Source organism: Eptatretus burgeri, chromosome 9 (genome assembly GCF_056783735.1).
Source record: "Eptatretus burgeri isolate ZD-2024b chromosome 9, Ebu_testis_v1, whole genome shotgun sequence".
Taxonomy (NCBI): Eukaryota; Metazoa; Chordata; class Myxini; order Myxiniformes; family Myxinidae; genus Eptatretus; species Eptatretus burgeri.
This window is the reverse complement of record NC_140969.1, coordinates 21875476-21898294: the sequence shown is the minus strand read 5'-3', so window position 1 is coordinate 21898294 and position 22819 is coordinate 21875476. Positions and strand designations below refer to the sequence as shown.

Below are 22819 nucleotides of genomic sequence, written 5' to 3'. Positions count from 1 at the left end.
AGTTTGTATGTTTATGTACATGTTCGTACGTGTGTGCGTGCGTATGTTGTCCGACTTCCTTCTTGGGACTACGGTGCAGTAATTGGTCTTTATTTTGATTTGGTTTCCATGGCATCAAGCTCAACAAGGTGTGAGGCAGGTGAGCCAACCTAGATGGGAGACAATACTCGATCAAGCTGTGGATGAAGGCCTCGTAGGTGGACAAGAGTTCAAATGTGCTGAGAAAGGACCTTGCATGACGGAGGATGCCCAATTGGCAGCTGGCTTTGGAGGCAAACTTTCAGATGTGGTTTGCCCAAGAAAGATCATGGCTGATATTGAGGCCCGAAAGTGAGTGACTGAACTTCCTCAAGAGAATTGTTGAGAAATAGGCTACGAGCCAGACCCCCCAAATTGACCGGTCGGTACCATACAGATGGAGTAAGGCTCATTGTGATTTTTAGCAAGATATATGTCCCTAGATATGAAAAAAAGTGATAGCAGTGTATAACTCTCGGCCATCTCTGTTTTATCACCCGAAATATTATTATACGCCCGCTTCGCTTCGCCAAAAAATGTGATATTTGCTAAAATTGGAATAAATATTTTTTTAAGGACCACAGAGTGCCAATAATTTGCATACTGGATGCCAACTAATATAGTAATAGAAATATAGAACATTTATGGGGGTTATTTGTCAAACTTTTGATATAATGACAAAAAATATGTTAAATTTAGTGAAAAAGTGGCCGAAATCGCTTCGAGTTCAGAATTCACATTGTACGTTTTTGTCGATATTTAAAAAATGAAAACTCCCAGAGTAACATTTGACCCCTCAAAATCTTTGCAAGGAGCCACTGCAATGGAATATATCATTACTTTGTAATATGGTGGTTGTTTGGGGCACATATTTTGGCAAAGTTCAACCATACCCCCCTAATTTTGATATTTTGGAACAAAACATAGATTTTGAACATTTTAGGTTTATTCGTCTACTTTTGGTATCTCAGTGTAATTTTTGGTTTAACTATTTAATATTACAAAAAAACTAGATAAATATGTAACATCCCAGATGCAATATTTCACAAATTGAAACATCTACATATATTAAAAATGCCTAAAAGTAGTGGAGAGCCTTAAACATTACTGTATTTCCATCTGTATTACCCAACTAAATTGTTATTTCCTTTTGTCATTCCAGGTAATGTGGTATTGGTGGCGTTAGTGCTTGCCCAGTATGTGTAGTTGCTAGTACAATCGCAATGGAAGAACAAACCAGAGATGAGGCCAAAGAGCCAACTGGAAGACACTGTATAATTCACAAGGAATCGCTGAGTATTGATCCAAATGAACAACTTACCAGTCCACAAAGTTTTGTATCATGGAAAACCCTAATAAATGCTGCTCAAGTAAGATATCACTCCCCTATACATGACATTGCTAAATCGGTGACATACAAGGAGATTCCAGTGATCTTCTACCATAGGAAATGCAGGAGCATTTTCATGATGAAGAGAGATCTGGAAGCCCTTAAACGTAAAACAGATCCAAGCTCAACTGAGAAGCTGTTGCTGGGTGTTCCAATGCTAAGCGACCGGCAAGACGATCATCAGAATCACGCATCAATGACTACACATGCATTTTCTGCGAAAATGTCAAGAGATACAAGGGAACGTCAACTCGGGAAAAACTAGTCCAATCTGCGGAGTTGAGATCGGACCAGAAGCTTCGAGCTTGTGCAGTTCGCAAGTGTGACACCAAGCTTTTAGCCATAACGAGTAGGGACATAGCTGCTGCTGAAGCACATTATCATGCTTCCTGCTACAGGGACTACACAAGACCAGCACCTGGTCTTGATACAGAGCCTGCTCCTTCTCAGGAGAATGATATTTATCTCGAAAAGCAAGACGAATCATATGCAGAACTGTTTCATTATATACAAACTGATATCGTTCCCAACAAGCAAATTGTCACAGTTACAACACTTACAGAGAAACTGCGAACGATGATGTCTGCCAGAAGCATACATAGTCTAACAGAATCCACCAAGAAACATCTCCGTCAGAAATTGGAACAGGAGTTGGGAGACTGTATTCAGATTTTCGCTGACACAAAAGGAAAAGTTGTTGTTGTACCTGATTGCATAACGATGCAAGATATCGTCAGTGAGTATTGCGATATGGAAAGGGAGCTGAAAACTTGGAAAGATAAATCAACAAATATCTCGAAGATCATTGATCAGTCATCGTCATTTTTGAGAGCAACAATAAAGGACGAGAAAAAAAACCAACAACCTGGCCCTATCACCCGTCCGACGTGGAGAAGGAATCATTCACTACACCAGAATATATTTGACGGTTTCTGATCGGTCTACTAACTGGTGATCCAGAACACAAACACCCTTCACGGAGAGTAACAAAGCTTACGGAATCCTTCAGTCAAGATGTGGTATATGCAGTGACATGTGGTATGCAGAAGCCACCAAAACATATACTGCTTACATACATGGTTAAAACACTCACTGGGAATACGGAGTTGATACGGATGTTGAACAGATTAGGCCATGGGATATCTTACTCTCAGCTGGAAGAAATTGACACAGCCTTGTGCTTACAGAAGCTCGCAGCTAATCTAAATCAGCAGACACTCATACCAATAAGTATTCAACCATATACCTTTACCAACTTGGCATGGGACAACATTGATAGATAGGAAGAAACATTGAGTGGAAAGGGAACGTCACATCGTGTGAATGGTATTGCGGTACAGGCCAGAGTTTATGGACCACATCTTCCGAAACAAGCACTTCCTGAGATAGCCAAGAAAAAGCAAAGATCTTTGGATTTTTCTGATCACGAATTGACAACATACATTGCTGGACAGCGCGTTGGACCAGAGTTGCTCACAACAGACACGAGCATAGTAACAGAGTACACTGCTACGAACAAAAACCTCATCTGGATACTTGCTTGAATGACCGACGCAGAGAAGCAGCGCATACCAAGCTGGACAGGTTTCAATATAAACACCTGAGATTCTCTGACAGTCTCAAATGATGTTGTTGGTTATATGCCCACGATCAATGCTCCAGCTACGGAATTGACTACAGTCGCTGAAATATTAAACCAGTCAGAACTTGTGAGGATGGCACTACAGTTAGAGGAGATTGGCGTAGTGTTGGACCAGGCATTATACGCTAATGCAGCCGAAATCATCTGGAAACACACTGACAAGTATTCACGAATAATTCTCCGTCTGGGTACTTTCCATACAGTCTGCAATATACTCACAATTATAGGAGCTCGTTTTCAAGATGCTGGTCTCCGGGAACTGTGCATAGAAACAAACCTCACAGCGGAAGGCTCACTTGCCAGAATATGTATGACGTTCATTGTAATTTAAAGTAGCCCGATGCATAAAAGGATAGGTTCAATTTATAAGCATTATTTAGTATGTGTTTAATTTAAATGCCTGTAATCTGTGTCAATTGTGTTAAAAAATTGATTGGTAACAACAATGTATAACAAGGCGTATTTGTTCGAGAGATCAGTTAATGATAACATAATTATGATAAACCGAGAGTGTACAGCAATTTTGCATGTATTGTGAAATATAATGTACCTGATGTTACATACCTACTTTAGGATACTAGCTAATACCAAAAATTACACTGAGATACCAAAAGTAGACGAATAAACCTAAAATGTTCAAAATATCAAAATTTGGGGGTATGGTTGAACTTTGCCAAAATATGTGCCCCAAACAACCACCATATTACAAAGTAATGATATATTCCAATGCAGTGGTTCCTTGCGAAGATTGTGAGGGGTCAAATGTTACTCTGGGAGTTTTCATTTTTGAAATATTGACAAAAACGTACAATGTGAATTCTGAACTCGAAGCGATTTCGGCCACTTTTTCACTAAATTTAACATATTTTTTGTCATTATATCAAAAGTTTGACAAATAACCCCCATAAATGTTCTATATTTCTATTACTATATTAGTTGGCATCCAGTATGTAAATTATTGGCACTCTGTGATCCTTAAAAAAATATTTATTCCAATTTTAGCAAATATCACATTTTTTGGCGAAGCGAAGCGGGCGTATAATAATATTTTTGGGTGATAAAACAGAGATGGCCAAGAGTTATACACTGCTATCACTTTTTTTTCATATCTAGGGACATATATCTTGTTAAAAATCACAATGAGCCTTACTCCATCTGTATGGTACCGACCAACCCCCTTGGCTCATAGCCTATTACGGCACCGACGGCCTCACTATTTCTCAAGCACGAACCGTGCTGGGTCAATTGAAGAAAACGCGGGCAACGAACTGGAACATTTAGCAATTGGGGGGTTTATATATAATGGATGTAATAATCAGGAAGGGAGACAGAGAGCAGAGTTACAACCGAATAAGCAATGCAAAACAATGTAGAATAAAAAGAAAACACTTAAACGATTCTACTTAAAGACACGGCCCACTCAGACACACACACACACGTACCCCAAAATAAATGGACCTCAATGGTCTTTATTCGGCCCTGCGGCTCGAGAGGGAAGGCGAGCTGAGGGTCAAGGTCTGGTTGGTACCTCTCCGCCTCATGCGGTCTTCACCGACCCGAGCTGGTGGAGCTCAGATTCCGTGGAAGGAAACGGGATCCTCAGCTCGCTCGCTCCCACACAACCCGCCTCGGTGGGACTCGAACCCACGCCTCCAGAATCCAAGGAGCGACTTGGCCAGCCGCGAACGCCGATCGGTGACCCGAGCACCAGGAACACGAACCAGGACGAGCGCCAACTCCGACCAGCACGATCATTGACCAGGAACCACAAACTCAACCAGCCGGAACCAACCAACTTCTCTCTCGCACGAGCAGCTCGCGACTTTTCTTATCCCTCCCCCCTCGCGGGGGTGGAGCGTCTGCTCTGAGGTAACTCGCCTCTGGATTGGTCGGGGGCATCGCGCGATTCGCTGGCCGTCCCTCATTGGACAGACCCACAGTAGGCGGGGCAACTCCCACCTTTCTGGGGTGAAGTCGGAGCTGAGGCGATTGTAGCTCCGCCTACCTCCTCACCTAAGGCCACGTGCGTAATGGCGACGGTGGAGCGAGGTGACGGTCCGCTGTTGTTGTTGTAGTTGATGTATAAATTCTAACTATAAAATAACTCGCAGCGCACACACGAAATTCCTATTTGACAGAAGGAGGGATTCTAACTATAAACACATACTTATCAAAATAACTGAACTGTGGGGACTGCTGTCTGTTTGTGTGCAAATGGCTGCCAAATCCGTAACAATATAACATAATCCTTCGGCAAATCACATGAAAATAAGTACTCATAGTCATCAATATCATCATCGCAAGATAGATCAAGGTCACAATCTTTCTCCTGTTGGGGCTGGTTTTGACATGTCCTCAGTTTATACATGTCTGGTAATGTCATTCCATTAGCCATGCAAGTACAATTTGGCAGCTTCCATGATCTGGGGCAGTGCCATCAATTGTCACACCTGATGGTTGAGTTATCTCCTCTGCAAAAGGTATATTTCTTTGCAACTCCCTTGCCAAGGAAGATTTGTTAGACTTCTGCAGTTACGCCTCAGTTACAGCCAATGGCCAGGGTAGAGGGCCTAACAGGTGACAGGTTCGTGGTGAGCTCTTTCCCTGCTTGTGTTTGGTGATGGGATCATGAAAACAGACCGTTGTATGTTATTTCTCTAAACGATCTTCAATGAACTTCTTGAAGGAATTTACCCTACATGCTCGTGTCCTGAGTAGATCAGTGCTGATTTCTGGTGTTTAGAGTGTGGAAGCAAAATAATTACTCCCATCTTGTGAAGTGTACAATATGCTCCACCAACAATTTATGGCCACATAGGTGATAATAAAGCTCTGTGGATCACATGACTATCGCAAAGCAGCGGTATTCTGTATTAATCATGCTGAAGCAAGTTTTTCCATAGTGGGATTGGCACTCTGTCCACAATATACTCATTTATTTTTATGTTTTCAAATGCTTTTAAATCATGTGGAAGTGTAAACAATTATATTAAAATAATTGTTCTTGTTACTCCAACTCTTAGCACCTACAATTGAGCCAGTAAGTTTAAGTTTTCACTGTGCTGGAATTAAATGATAATTAAAATAAAATAAAAAACAGTCCACAATGATCCCTTCCCTAAACAGCTGTGATTTCCAGATAAATATGCAGTAGATTAGAATTTATTATATGCTCTCCAGTTTACTTTAAAATGTATATACTTGATAATGAATCATCACATACTGATGGTTGTATTATAATAGATAGATAGTGTGTGAATTAGTTGTGTCATAAAAATATAATCTTTTCTTTATTCGTTGGCAAGTTAAATGAAGAAAAAACCCTGTCTGAAGGCAGCTGCCTTTGCATGATGTGAGAGAAGCATGAGAATACTTAATTCAAATTAATGAATGCATAAAATATACTGAATAACAATTTGTAAGAGTAGAACTTTAGGGATCACATGATATTATCGCACAACATTAAGGTTTCTGGAATACAGGGCATTGTGATAAAGCATACATTATGCAATAGTCATGAAGGGGGAGGGCTGAGAAGCAATGCAAATGTATGATAAAGATTGAAATTGCTCAAGGACAAACTATAGGAATTTGCTGAAACAAAAAGCACTAGCCAAACCCGTGCTCCGCGCGAAGTTTCTAAAGTGAGGGTTCATTAGGACGGCAATATATCCAGTGTTCACAATGTGATTTATAGAATTTCTTTATATACAATTATTATATTAATACGCTAAGCCATATTTTGTGGCATATCTCCTCCGAAACTGCTGGACGGATTGTCGCCACTTTCGGCATGCGGGTGCTCCATGGTCTAATGTATAGCATAGGCTATGTGAGATCGCACCAGACGGACAGGTTTAGGAAATGTAAAAAAAAGATGGACAGGTTTTGCATTTGACCAAAAAAATGTAACAAGAAACATTGTATATAAAGAAATTCTATAAATCACATTGCGAACACTGGATATATTGACGTCCTAACGAACCCTCACTTTAGAAACTTCGCGCGGGTTTGGCTAGTGATTCTTGTTACATTTTTTGTGTCAAATGCACCTTCTGAGGTGGTCAGCATGTGCAGAAGAGGGTATACATTGCAGACGCTGTTTTCGAGGAGTGGCATTACGCCTCTCAGCGGTGACGGTCTGTCGACAACAGACGTAATGACATCAGCGAATGACCGATGTTATGATGTCATTATGCCTCTCAGCAGTGACATCACACATCACTATGCAAACTAATGTAAAAATTATAAAATCACCAAAAATTCCCAAACCTGTCCATCTGGCACGATCTCACATAGCCTATGCTGTACGTTAGACCACAGAGCACCCGCATGCCGAAAGCGGCGACAATATGACCGGCAGTTTCGAAGGAGATACGTCCACAAAATATGGCTTAGCGTATTAATATAATTGACTGAATAACACATCTTGTTTACCCTAAGGCAATACCAGGTCCTTGAAAACGTTCTGTTTGTCTATCAGAATGTGACCATCTGGGGTTGGTCAACTCGTTAGCAAGCGAGTTGATCACCCTCCCCATTTACTCTTTTCTATACAAGAAACCGTTTGAAACATCAAGCCAGAGAGATATCACATTGTATTAGTTGTCCTCTCCCCATGCGCATGTTATTAAATGATTCAACTCTCACTGTGACTGGTGCAACTTGATCAAGGTTTCGAGTTTTCCACCACAACAGCAATGGCAGTTGGCAAGCTGACTATTTCTTGATTATCTCCATCAAGTGGGTTGAACCAATTGTCCAAGGTTTCCACCACTGCAGTGACTACTGCTCGATCCTTCACGATATGGGGTTTCTGGAATCCAACATGGTGTAGATCCAATTTTAAGCCAATTATATCATGAAATTGATGTAGGTACGTTGAATGGCACTCAGTAGTTAGGTGGAAGCGAGCAACTGCTCCTGGTTTCAGACTGTAATTTTTCTCACACCACTGGGGGTTTTTGTGTTCTTGTTGAGTCTCCTCTGTGATCTGGTCTACCGGAATTCTTCCAAAAGGGTTGTCTGAACCAAGCTAAACTGCAATTGAGCTTTTCATCAAGGATTAATGAACCTCTGTGTACTCATTGAAGAAAATTTACATGCTTGCGTAATACACTGGAAGATAACAAGCATTGTTCACTTTGTCATATGCAAAGCACCAAGGGATCAATGTGTAGATGGCAGACATGTGCAAGTCCAAGTGTCCTTCACGTGAAGCTCACTGCAGGTCTTGTAACAACACATCAACCATGTCAACATAGGACATCCAATAAGATGACGAGGAACCATGTTGTTATTCCTCAGATGGTCAAGGTACTCATTAAATAATGTGGCAGTGGATTGAAGCATTGAATAATGAGTGTTCTTATAAGATGCTTTTCTGATGTCCTCAAGCAAATCAGCTACGAGTTCCAAGGTTTGCACCAAATGTTTTTCTTGTATCAATGAACTTCATCTATCCAATCAGCAAATCGTCTTCAACCAATTCTCATCAGTGTATTCGGACTGCTCTGTACTTGTGTATTCTTGTGTACTTGTAAAGTAAATGTGCTTGTGTATTCAAACTGCTCTGTTGTACTACCGTCCCTCCATCAAAGCATCCCAAGAACCTGCTGCAAGAATGTTATGCATGATTCAATACATAGATCACTGAGGCCAGCATCTTGAAATTGCATTCTATTACAAAAATATTACAAAAATAATATTTTTGTAATATTTTTAATATTTATTTGTATTTGTAATATTTGTAATACAAAAATAATAAAAAAAATACAAAAATTTGTAAAAATATTACAAAAATAGCAAGCAGGTTGCAAATGGTATGGAAGCCTGATGTTGCATCCTGATGACGATACCTTGACAGAGATTTTATGCTTCCAGAGCACTTCTGATACCTTGGCATATAACAACACTTTTAATGTGTAAAATCATTCATGATGTTCTTACTTTTGAGAATCTTCTGAACAGTTTCCATTTCAGTTGAAGGCAAAATGATTGTGGGTAGGTAACCGACTGTATCACTAATGATTGCAACACCTTTAAGAACTGTAATGTGGAATCCCATCCAACTACTGACTGTGTGTGCGAGTGCGAGTGTGAGTGTGTGTGTGTCATCCATTTTACGTAAGAGAAGCAAAGCAGATTCTTAGTGAAAGCTGCCTGATCACCTACATTATGATCTTGGTGATTGGTCATGAGAAGTCAAAGTCCAACTCTATCACCACTGTTGTACAACAGCAGATTCAGAACACTTCTCTGCATGGGCTTCCTAGGGAATTGCACCGCCTGTCCTTTTGGTTGGATCCATACATCGTGAGCTGAATGACGATTCCATTAACTCTATGACTTGTTCCTCCGCTGGTTGGGGTTTCCTCCATGAGGTCTATATTATTCCAAGCCATTGATGTGAAAATATATGAAGACCACAAGGGGAAAACCAGAGATGTCAGGATAAGTCAATTTTGAAGAAAGTGAAAAACAAAGTTTCAAGACTTTGGTGGACTGTTTAATAACTGTCATATAGATTTCTTTTCCAGTAAAAGGAAGAGTGATCATTGGCTGATCAAATGAAGCATGTAGCATTTGCCAAGCTTCTGTGTTATTTAATTTAAGAGCAAAGAACGAATCAATGTTGCAAACTGACATCACTGGTTATTCCCTTGTTTAAAAATTGCCATGCAATTTTAACCCAGGATGTGAAGCAAATTCATGCTTGTTGATTATTAGCATACATTACATGACTTTGGTGATCACAGATTATTTTTTTCAACATTAAACGGTCATTGTTTTTTTGTTTGATTGGTGTTCAACGCCATACTCAAGGGCATTTCGCTTGTATGACGACGGATTCTCCATTTCTTACTCCGTACTACTTAATATGATGGAAAACCGGGAGGAAACCAAGGATAAACCACCCCCCGCGATAGCCGAAGTCACCTCATGTGACTCCCTCATATACCTAAGCAGGTTGATTGGGCGGTGGGTACATCGAATGAGGATGGGTACTCAGACGCGCTAACCATTAAGCCACGGCGTGGGTTCCATAAAAGTCACAATAAAGGTTTGACCAGGCTGGAACCACGATATGCACAAACTACGGAGCCCATGATATAACCAAATAGGCTATTGTAATGCTCATAGTTTATGCTGTGAAAGTTTTACAACCTTTCATTTTTTAGTTTCTCAACTCTGAGTATTATGGTGGAACAGTTAACATGAATGAAAGGGAGATAACCAGGAGTAAAGTACTGACAACTGGGTTTCTACTTGTTCAGCTTTGACAACACTTGTTTTTTTCATTGCACAGCTAAACTTTATACCATATAAATTATGTGACACCCCTGGTTATTTGTTAAAGTAATATTGTGAGAGGAAACCTTATGTTGCCAACTATTGGCAGGTGCAATAACCCTGAAATTTATAAAAAAAAATGACATCTCTGGTTTTCCCCTTGTGGTCTTCATATGGAACTAGAGATTTCACAGACCACCTTACTCCACACAGTATTCAAGTATACAATTCAATTAAAATAAAATAATGATTTTAACGGTCGTATAAAAAAAAATTCCGGAAGTCTACCACCATTGATGCAGTCTTATACACCACCTTATTTAACATGTCCAAGTAGGACAAAACTAGAGGTTTTTGGAAGCGGCAGGAAGGTGATTTGTGTTCTACAGTGTTCAAGTATATAACTCAATCAAAATAAAATAAAGATTTTAAAAGTCGTATAAAAAAACATTATTCCAGAAGTTTACCGCCATTGATGCAGATTTTTTACACCACCTTCTTCAACATGATACATGCGTTCTTCGTGCCTCACGTTTGTGACCTTTAAGCCATCCATAAAAACAGTAAGTTGATTTTTGTAATCTTGTTTGACTGCCAGAAAGACTAAACAAATTCTCTCACAACTCTGCGCATGTGCAATCAGGTCAAATTCAAAGCCAAAGTACTTTTAAACTACAGGTTTGTTTTCCGATTAGTGTTCAAAATCTAACAATCAATTGAAATCAAGTTGTTCCTCGATCATAAACTGACATTTGTAGACAGACAGACACAGACAGGCAGAAGACAAACAGAAGTGAACCTCTTGCTTAATTTCATCCACAGCCTAATGGAGTACTACTCTCCCCTCTGGGGTTGTGCTCCTGCCTCATACCTAGCTCGGCTTCACACTGTAGAAACCAAGGCTTGTGGGATCATTGGTATCTCCCGTGATGAAGCAGAGTCTTTGGGGCTCTCACTCCATCACCGCAGGCAGGTCAGTGGTCTTTCTGTCCTCTACAGTCTCCTATCCGGCCTTGCCCCCACCCCCGGTCTGTCTTTGCTCCATCCCCCCTATATTTCCACAGGTGCTCAAAGTCCACCAAAAATTCCCTTCTGGTGAAACTGCTAAAATCAAGAATCACTGCTCACCTTCACTCTTTCATTCCTCTTTTTTTCCCACCTCTGGAACAAACTCCTAATCTCTCTTCAATCCCACTCCTTCCTCCAGGTATTCAAAACAGCTGTTCACCACCATCTGATATATCTTCCCCCAACCAAAACCTTGATCTTTTCCACTCCCATTAATCCCCCGTTAAACACCAAACCCACCTCGTTCAAATTCCCTGTTTTCCTTCCTGAAAGTTCTTGCAGTATCCATCTTGATTACCCCATGTACCCTAATGTCTCTGTTCTACACTGTTTTGTGCTTCCCTCTCCTGCCCCTCTTGTCATATGTTCTGTGTGTCAGCTCTTATACGAGCCTCAACAATGGGATGAAAAAAATATCAAAGCACATGGCAGGTCTTGTGCAAATGAGGTCACTTGCCATTTTACTGAGAGTAATGTTCTTCAGACCTGGCTGACCAGTCAAGAGGGAGAAGGGAAACAATGATGAAGGCATGTATGGAACTTTTCGGTGTACCAAGTTGTTTTGAATGACAGGTTGCTTTGTCATGAGGAAAGTCATCCCTCCTCTATCCAGGATGGAGTTGCAAACGTCAATCATTGGCGAACTCTGCTCCAGTCAATGGGAGCTCGAGGTGAAGATGATGAGCCAACCAATGGGCATTCGGATTAACCGTGACGTCATTACGGTTGAACCAATCAATGTCTACCTTATAGAGACTTGCATACCTAAGCACGTGCCTTCACTTCCTCCTTCACTTGAAGAGTGCAGCACGAAAAGCTTCGGTCACTATTATGTCGTGTTTGTTTGTATCCATACTGAAGTTATGTAGTACCAAACATCAAAAAAAAATATATATATATAAATATAAATATACATAAATACACAAGATTAGAGTTTTAGTCATATATAGATGGCATCTAGATCTCTCTTCAGTGTGAGTCTGGACCAACATTGCCTCAGGAAGTATACAACAGGATATTGTCCACTGGGAATGTCCTTTGCAATCCTTACTATAATTTGCAGACCGGTGTTTGTTTGTCACGCTACTCCTACAGTTCTGGGCTGATTACATCTCACTTGCTACATAGGATCAGCATGACCTCAATTCATGTATAGGGTTGTTTTTATATTTGCCAGTGAGCTTGGGGGTGGAGGGAAGAGGGGACACAAATTCTCTATGTAAATGTATATAGTGAAGCACCGCTCCAGGTGGGAGAAGGTATTAGAAGTTCCCACCGTTTACAATACTGTATTCCTGTCCCCATGTTTTCCAGTGCAGTGAGCTGTTTTGAATTATAAGCAGGAGATACTGCGTGTTTTTCCTTCATGCAAGTAACCCTAATAATGTGTTTCTGTTCTGTTTCTAATCAAATCATTCCTCTTTTTTTCCCCACCTTTGGAATAAACTCCCTCACTCTGTTCAATCCCATTCTTCCCTCCAGGCCTTCAAAACAGCTGTTCACCACCACCTCTTATCGCCCCCCCATCCAAATCCTTGAGCTTTTCTACCCCCGTTAATCCACCCCAAACCCACCTCCTCCAAATTCCCTACTTTCCTTCCTGAAAGTCCCTGTAATGTTCATCTTGTATACCACGTGTTCCCCGTCCCATCCCTCTCCCTTCCACAGATCTCCTGTCTCTGCTCCTCACTGTTTTGTCCTTCCCACTCCCGCCCCTCGTCTCATGCCCCCCCTTGCTGTGCATTGTGTTAGCTCTCATAGCCTCGACAAGGTATACAAAAAAATAAAACCCCGGGTTTTTTTTTACCGATACACTGCCAAAATAAAGGTATGTGTCAGAAGAACATGTTGCATTCTTGAAACAAGATCGCCCATAGGGTGGGTACTCCACTCGTATCAATAATGGGTGCACAGTTTCTAATAGCAGTGTCTGCCATGAAGAAGGAGCCAAAGTTTGATTCATTATCTTTGTTTGTTTAATGGATGATGCAAAATGGATTGGACCAGGAAATTGTTTTGTTTTTTTCCAGAGGAGTATCTCCTACTGTGTCTACTTTACTGTATTACCAGCATCTCCTCCACCTCCACCACCACCACCACCACCACCACCACCACCAATGTTACTCATTTTGTCTTATACAAGATTACTTGATTATATTATGCACTTTTAAATCATCGGTACAGCCATCCCACCTGTGAAAAAAAAAGAAGAGAAAATAGTGAATGTAATTGTCAGGTGTATATACAGAATTACTATGATAGCAGGCTGAGGTTTAAGTGCTACAGTACAGAGGCTCAAATATGACCAAGGGAAGCTGAAATAAATACGTTATCTTATTGATGTTCTGCTGCTGAAAAGACAAGAAGAATATCTGTCACCTGAATAGGCCATCACTGATTCATATCTATTAGATTGCATTAATCAGACATTCAGGATCATGCACAGAATATTGTTATGTTTGTAGGAGGGGGTAGATATTACCTTCGAAGAGATAGAAATGTATGGAGTAGTATGGTCCATGTGAGAGTAGTTAGCACATCTAGATGTGATTAAGTAGGGAATAGTTAGCTTAAGGATTGTCTTGGTTTGAATGTGCACCATATAGGGGATGGTGCATGGTAATAATTAGTTTGGGTTTAAGATGAAGACAATCACATGTGCAAACCCCTTGTAATGTCTCCCCGAATGAGGGGCTAAAGTGAGACCCTGGTAAAAGAGAGAGGAGGGCCTTTGAAAGGGGCGGGATTGTCCAGAGAGTGAAGGGAGGAGGTTTTCATCGACTCTCAAGGGGCTGAGCTTGGATCGCTTCCTGAACGGTGGAGTTTTCGTCGCCCCCAAGACGACAGAGTTTGGTGGCTCTCACAAGAAGGACGGGAAAAGGGAGATTGTGCCAGAAAGAGAGGTCAGTGGAGAATGGCTTGGAGAAGGAGGAGATCGCTGTGGAGAAAAGGTTGCTCGGAACATGCTTCCTGCCTGCCTGCCTACCTTCTCGTGTTTCTGCCTTTGCTCTGTTCCTGCTCGTGAGCCTTCGTCGTCATGCCCATGTGCCTTCATACTCCGCTTCATCACTTGCTCGTCTCTCCTGCCAGTGGACCTGCTCCCTCCTCATCCACCAACAGAGCTAAGGCCACATCTGGGTTTTTTTTTTTTTCGTTCTCCAACCACATCTGTGAACAAGTCTGGTGTGTGGCACCATCGGTTTAATTGCCATTATATACAACTAGCGATACCCGTGCACATGCACGGGATAGCAGTACAACATAGCTGGTAGCAGACGACAGACAGTACACGGGGAATGAAAAAATACGCATTGTGCAAAATGCAAGTGGTACTATGGAACGCCAAGACTTCCCAAACATTGTCGGCATGTTCGCTAAGTGCCACAGCAATTTCATAGGGATTGTGTGACGGCGAGCCGAGTTTTTAATGTGGAAGCTTGGTATTATAATAGAGATCATTTATCTATCCATGCAGTGTTCCCCCTTTCTCCCTAATCTCAACCTGCCATCGTCTCCACCGTTGCATTCACCATCTCCTGGTTATTTATTTATGGGAAATAAAACTCCTTAAATTAGATAAAGGTGCTTGTGTGTTTTTTGTGATTTCTGCGCATGCAAACCTGCCATCAAATCGGACACAGTCCAAGGGAGGTAAAAGCCAGTTTGGTCCATCCATCTTAATCAGCGTGGACATGACATTTGGGTCAGGAGTGATATTTTTGGAACCCCATGACTTTGACATTTGTTGATAAGAAATGGGATCTAGAACCCAAAGGACTTCAAAATTTATAGTTCATTGGTGTCGGGAGAGTACAGTACAACGCGTTTCAAATTGAAAAAAAAAAAGTATATATATTTTTTAATTGTTTAGGCACACACAGGAAGAAAGTCGCTGCACAAAATTGCAAATGTGCAAGATTTGGCGGTACGAGGAGGCCACGAGGATGAAGGAAGCGAGTCGGGGGTGGAGGCTTGTGAAGAGCTGAGGGTAGGGACCTCCCTCATTCCTGAACAGCCAAGCCAGGAAGTGGGCAAATGTTATTCCAGGCCAATTGTGAGAAATTAATGAAATTGGAAAACAAAATAGATGAAAATAATGAACGAATGAAGAAAATTGGTGAAGAAATTAATAAAATGGAAAACAAAATGGAAGAAAATAATGAATAAATGAGATGAAAAATAATTTGGGGGTGAGGCTTGAAAATAAAATTGAAGAAATAAAGGAGGAACTGGGAACATGGATTGATGGATTGGAGAGAAAAACAGAGGGACAATTGGTGAAGAGCAATGGCTGGGAGGAGCAATACACCGGTGTGAATGTCGCTTTGCTCCAGTGGGAAGAGACCTTCCACATGATGAGCAGGATAGAGCTTAGATGGGAGAAGTTAGGCTCCGTGGTGTGTGAAGCCACCACCATGGTTTGTGGTACAGCACTCATGGGCCTGCGGTTGGACCCGGTGGGGGTTCTCATGACACACCCGTGACCGATAGGGTGTGACATAGCACTAGCTCCGAGGTACGTGCAGGCGGCTGAAACAGAGTCCACGAGCTAGGTGTTCGGATGTGCGACAGGCAAGTCTGCTCGAGGTGAGAATGAGGTTGGACCGCCATGTGTGATCATGACACAGATGATATTGATGAAGAGGATTCCACAACAGCCTTAGCAGCTCCACCTCAGACTTTGCAACCTCCAATTGGAGAGCTGAACACTGAACAGGCTCCTCCCACCTAGACCATTGGGAGGTGATGAGGCATCAGTGGAGAACGTCCAATCAGAATTGACTTTGTCGATAGGTGTCTATTAGACTGTTCTTCTTCATTGCCTCATTCACTTTGTGTGAATTTCACCTGATGAGAGCACAACGAAAAGATTTGTGGTTTTCTTTTTATGATAAAGTCCCTCAAAATGTCTATAAGGAGGCTAGGTAAGTTAGCTGCGGATCGCTTCCAACAGCCCTCCCGATTTAATTTGTGAAGGCAATTAGGTGCAAGTCTGCAAGTGTTAAAGCTGGGGCTGTTGCCTCTGCAGTGAACCTTGCAGGAGCTGCGGTTCCAGTAGGCGGGGTGGTGGGGGGAGGGGGTGGGGGGAGGGGGGTGTGGAGGGAGGTAGATCTGACCTGTGAACAGATAAAAATGGTAGTGCATCTCAGAAGAGTAGAGAATGAATGACACATAAAGCTCGATGCATCTCAGTGGAGACTGTGAATGTCATTCCTTCACCGTCAACCCCCCTTGCTTGAATTTTGTGGACCTCTGCTACTTACTCATTTAAAAGCATCCGCTCCCTCCGAAAGGAAAACCCTGGTTTCACCCCTGCCAAGTAGCCTGGTGTTGGCTTAGCGGTTAGGTTGGTGGCTTAGGCTCTTAGGGTCCCAAGTTCGAGTCCCGTTGGCCACTGAATTAACACCAGGGGGTTGACTCAGCATGTCATCCTTCTGAGGTCGGCGAAATGAGCACCAGTGTACTGGTAATAGGGGCAAATGCAGCAGCGGCATAGCTGCACCCCTCACCAATGATGCAACCAGCAACCAAAAAGGCAGCACACGATGGGAACCCCTGCCAACAGATGATCTGTATCGTCATTAGGGCTTGAAATAATTATGGTACAATTCTAATTTCTCTGTCAAACAAACACTCATACAGGACACTAAATGTCTTTATGAATCAATGTGCTGCACTAATTTGTCGACCATTTGACTACTGAGTGGCGCATGGTATAAAGGTCATTTTTTAGATCCTCGTGGAGGATCTCTAAGTTTTACTCACGTTGTTGTTTTTCATCTTCTTCTTGTGGACTTTTTTGTTTCACAGCCAACAGCTTTCATCGAAACTTCCTGAAACTTGGCATATATATGTAAACATACCCTGCGCAGACAGTAACCATCTCCGATTTTGAAAATTTCTCCTAGAAAAAAAAGTTATGACGTCAAAATATCTCCGCCAATGAAAATCGCCAATTATCTCCGAAACTAGGCAAGCTTTTTGAGTTCTGTTTGCGGGAATCAAACAGGGCATTAGCAAAGATGAATTACCGCACATATGATACATCACTATGACATCATATCAATTTTTAAGACGTCATTCCTATTTTCTGACATTTTTTGTTTCACAACCCAGAGTTTTCATCGGATCTTCGTGAAACTTGCCATGTATATGCAGAAAGCCCACGCGCAGGCAGTAACCATCTCCGATTTTGGAAATTCTTCCCAGAAAAAAAGAATGACGTCGCCACTCATGGAAATCGCCTATACCATTATCTCCGAAACTAGGCAAGCTGTTTGAATTTTGTTTGCGGGAATGAAGCCGGGCATTAGCACAGATAATTTATCGCAAACCCGATACATCACAATGACGTCATATTCGTTTTTATGACATCATTAAGAGGACGAGGATCTTAGCTCATTTGAGCGTGTTAAATAGAAAGCTGCTACATCCATACTACTATCACAGGCATGTGGCTTCCAAAAATAAATAAATAAATAAAAAAACCGATAGCTTTTGCCTCAATTCATGGAACACAACATCTCAGGTGAGAATTCCTTGCACCGACACAACTACAGATGTAACAGTAATCCCAATGAACCCCCCTCCCCCCCAAAAAGGATGGTTTGCTTCACAATGCGGCATTGCACCAAACGTCAATGGCTTCGTCACATTCCGCTCCGCTTGGAATCGAATCCAAAACCAGATCACACATTAAGCACACACTGCAGTACGAATACAAAAGGACGGTGAATGACAAAAGGGTCAAACGTACAAGACGAGCTTCAATCAAAGAATGTAATCAATCTGAAATTTCATGGCACAACCGTCATCACGATAAATAAATCCCACCTTCTGTGGTGAATTTTATTTGGCTCACCGACGAATGCTCGTACCTCAGGCAGCACGCACGAATCGCACGTAGCAAACCCGAAATCACGGAATCTCAAGGACTTTTAAAACGCTTCACGTTCACAGCACGTCGGCACGTACGGCGTGTGGAGCGCGGCACGTACGGCGTGTGGAGCGCGGCACGTACGGCGTGTGGAGCGCGGCACGTACGGCGTGTGGAGCGCGGCACGTACGGCGTGTGGAGCGCGGCACGTACGGCGTGTGGAGCGCGGCACGTACGGCGTGTGGAGCGCGGCACGTACAGCGTGTGGAGCGCGGCACGTACGGCGTGTGGAGCGCGGCACGTACGGCGTGTGGAGCGCGGCACGTACGGCGTGTGGAGCGCGGCACGTACGGCGTGTGGTGCGCGGCACGTACGGCGTGTGGTGCGCGGCACGTACGGCGTGTGGTGCGCGGCACGTACGGCGTGTGGAGCGCGGCACGTACGGCGTGTGGAGCACGTGAGGCGGGAGTGGAACGCTCGATTTCGAGATTCACCTCAGAAATGAAAGATGATGTCGCCGCTGCCTTGGAGACGCTGATCGAATCGCCGTCGAACGGACGTGCTCCGTCACTAGAACATGTGATTATGGGCGAGCTCATCGACTGATGAACCGCAGAACGAGCTGTGATGGAAGAGCCGCAATCACTTCAGATGTATTCAGTCTCTCGGGGTCGACGCATCACCGCGCCAATCCGACATCGCGTCAATACTGTGGTGTATCACGTGGTTGGGTTTTCGTGTATCATGACTCGCCCGTTGGGGGTGGCGTTGATGTACATTGACGTATGTCAAAGTCAATGCGTCATCACGCCAACGCGCAATGCACCAACGTGCGGACGTACCAATACGTTCGTTAAAAATACGTCACTGCGTAACTGCGTCATTGCGTCATTGCGTCAATGCGTCAATGCGTCAATGCGTCAATGCGTCAATGCGTCACGCGTTTACGTCAACTCCTTAATGCCTATGTACTCCCTCCCTTTTCTTACGTTTGCAACGTATTTATTCGCATGCAGCCGGTGGTTGCTTGGCTGCAGAATTTTCTGGGGCGAGGCTGTGCCGCCGATGCAGTGCCCCCTGTTTCCAATAAACTGGTTCTCATTTACCCCGAGTGTTGCTTTCATGCTTTGGGTGATGGGCTTGGGATCCGAGGATCCTGAGTTAAAAAATCCCACTCGGATGTTCAATTCATACCAGGTGGGGTTGACTCTGCCTGTCATCCTTCCGAGGTCGGCGAAAAGACTACCAGCTTGCTGGGATGATTGAGCCATTTATATCCTGTGTCGGAGTGGCGACCCGTCCAGGATTGGGCAGCCAAGGAGGCAGCAACAACGCTCTGCACAGAGTATGGTCCCGATGGATGGATGGATGGAAGGAAGGAAAGGATCATTGTAACTGCGTCAATGCGTCACGATTTGCGTCACCACGTGAATGCCGATGTACTTCCCCCTCTTTCTTCCATTTACAATTTATTTATTCGTATTGCAGCCGGCCGTTTCTCGGCAGCATCATTTTCTGGGGGTGTGGCTGTGCCGCCGATGCAGTGCCCCCTGTTACCAATCAGCTGGTACTCATTTCGCCCACCTCAGAAGGATGACGGGCTGAGTCAACCCACCTGGTGTTAATTTATAGAAAATTGAGTAATGCACTTCTTACCGCTAAAGGTTGATGACTTTGGTCAGTCTGAGCGGTGTCCCATAAGCTGTTGAGCTGCATGGTGTTTGTGTAGTTTTGTTTTGTGTATTTTGTGCTGTGCTTGTCTACAAGTGTGTTATGTAATTAATAAGAGACATAATTCGAACTGCCACAGTGCCACTTGATAACTGTTGGCAGTGAGGACCGGGTACCAAGACATCTCACTTTGATGCAACCCCGCTTTGATCGGACACTTGACCTTGACCCATGACATTTATTATTATTCAATTGAATTCAGAATGGAATTCAAATAAATTCAAGTGAAATCAAATGGAACACCAAATACTGTAGGCACAGAACCACGTTGGAGTCATCAGAAGGAACCCAAACAAGCAAAAAGCAAAGATGAAGTCAACAGGAGGAACCTGGATAGGATTCGGGGTTCAGCTGCTGCTCCTCGACCCTCAAACCTATCCAGGCACAGCCAAGTGAGCCTTATTAAAAAAAAAAAATCAAAAAGAACCCGCATTCAAAAAAATCAAATAATTCTGGCTGCCAGACCATGCATACGATCAGGTTGAAATTTAAAACATATATTCCCCATCAATGAGAAATCATAATTGTGAAGTTTCACATTGATAGATTAAGTGGGTTACGAGAAATTTTTTTCTAAAGATTTTTGCTCAATCCAATATGGCTGCCAGACCGTGTGACATCAATTCTTCATGAATACCCTGGTACCCCCATGGCTTGGGGAAGATTTGTGTGAAGTTTCCCCTCAATCTGTCCAGCCGTTCTGGAGAAGATTTTTTAATAGGTTTCAAGGTAAATCCAATATGACTGCCAAACCATGTCACCTATGACATCATATGTGTGAACCTTTTGTTCCTCATGGACAGGCGGTCATATGTGTAAAGTTTCACCTCGATCTATCCAGCCATTTCAGAAAAGAAGATTTTTAAAGATTGTTTGTTTTTTTAACATGGCTGCCGAACCACGTGATAGATGACGTCATCACTTTTTTTTTCTGCCAACCTATTTATCCCAAGATGACCCTCAAAAAGTTTCATACTGATCGGATGTAGCGTTTATTCACCATGCGGAGTCTTTGCCACATGCCAAGTTTCATTTGTTTCCATGGTGCAGTTTCAGAGATACAGAAGTCCAAAGTTTTTCCTTTTTTCCAACATGGCTGCCACACCAAATGATCTATGACGTCATAATTATCATTAAAACTCTCAATGAGTAGTTGCTCCTATGGTGAAAATTTTGTGTCAATCCGACAAGCGGTTGCAGAGAAAAACCGTACTCACGTTCTGTGCAGACAAACAAACAAACAAGCAGTCATAGACTGGTACTTACGAAATTGTCAACTTGACCTCTGACCTTGTCTAATAAAAGCGGTCTCAAGAGAAGGTAGCGACGCAAACCAGAAGTTTCTACGATGATTCTGTACCAAACCATCAAAAATCGTAACGTCGACCGAAGCAAAATTCTCCATTTCTCCACGCAATTATTTTATATTATTTTATCAAAGTCACAAAACCGTAATATTCGGCCATCCACCAACAATCTTTACATAATCCGACGGCTCAGCGAGTCAGGCATGCGACGATAACCTTTATAGGGATAAAAAATGACTTTTAAACACTATCTTTATCGAAAACACCGTCAGCGCGCACACGGAAAACCTTTACGTGACTCAACGACGTGTCTGCTCGAGCGCACTGCATCACATGATGACCCGTGACGCGTCGAGTGAAATATTTTTTATACAATCTTAAAACGTCTCCAAAACATCCCATTTTTACCAGAATTTCGACCACCGAATTTTAAGCGTCCTAAGCGATCGCAAAAACCGAAGACAAAATTAAAATCGAAGTTAAAACGAACTCGTGATGTTGAGCGAAGCAAAAATCTCCATTTCTCCACATTAATTTACGGAATTATGTTTGACCTCACTGTGACCTTGACATTTGACCGATTTTGACCAAAATCTAATCAGCGCTAGCCATCACCCTCCTGAATCACGTGGTGTAATTTGACATTGGTAGCTTCTTCCGTTCTCGAGTTATCGTGCCGACAAACAAACAAACAAACACACAAACAAACAAACAGAAACGGAAGTGATCAATATACTTACGAAATCTTTAGATTTCGTAAGTAACAAACAAGCAGTCATAGACTGGTACTTACGAAATCATCAACTTGATCTCTGACCTTGTCTAATAAAAGCTGTCTCTCGAGAAGGTAGTGACGCAAACCAGAAGTTTATACGATGATTCTGTACCAAACCATCAAAAATCGAATGTTTGACCTCACTGTGACCTTGACTTTTGACCGATTGTGACCAAAATCTAATCAGCGCTATCCATCACCCTCCTGAATCACGTGGTGTAATTTGAGATTGGTAGCTTCTTCCGTTCTCGAGTTATCGTGCCTACAAACAAACACACAAACACACACAAACACACACACACATACACACACACACACACACACACACACACACACACACACACACACACACACACACACACACACACACACACACACACACACACACACACACACACACACACACACATAAACACACAAACAGAGGATGGAAGTCATCAATATAGATTTCGTAAGGAACAAAGACAAATGAAAAATCACTCAAAGAGCAACACTTGGCAAAACAGCACAAAGTAGAATGGCACTCGGTAGAGCACATGCCTCTGCCATATTGAACAGTTCATGTTTTGTATCTGGATGGATGTATTTTGTATGGGCTGGATCCGAACCAAAATCTAATCTGCTTGTTCTTGTCACCTTAGCAACTCATCCACCTTGTTTTGTCATAACTCGTCCACAACTTTTTGAGATATAGTGATACATATAATTGTTGGCCCTA

At 42.6% G+C, this 22819-nt stretch overlaps 1 protein-coding gene across 5 annotated transcripts in view; it reads right to left on the bottom strand.

Moving 5' to 3' along the window:
- Window positions 1-22819, bottom strand: part of LOC147019686 (uncharacterized) — a 58914-nt gene that overhangs the window by 34113 nt on the left and 1982 nt on the right. For 2 of the 5 annotated variants that reach the window (XM_085894318.1, XM_085894317.1), the window contains exon 1: window positions 18783-19080. The exons of 1 other annotated variant lie outside the window; for it this stretch is intronic. The gene's annotated coding sequence lies outside the window, so the exon portion shown is untranslated. Of the gene's footprint in view, window positions 1-18245; window positions 18520-18782; window positions 19081-22819 lie in introns of those variants that run through there. 2 more of the 5 variants (XM_085894323.1, XM_085894320.1) reach the window with 2 other exon arrangements.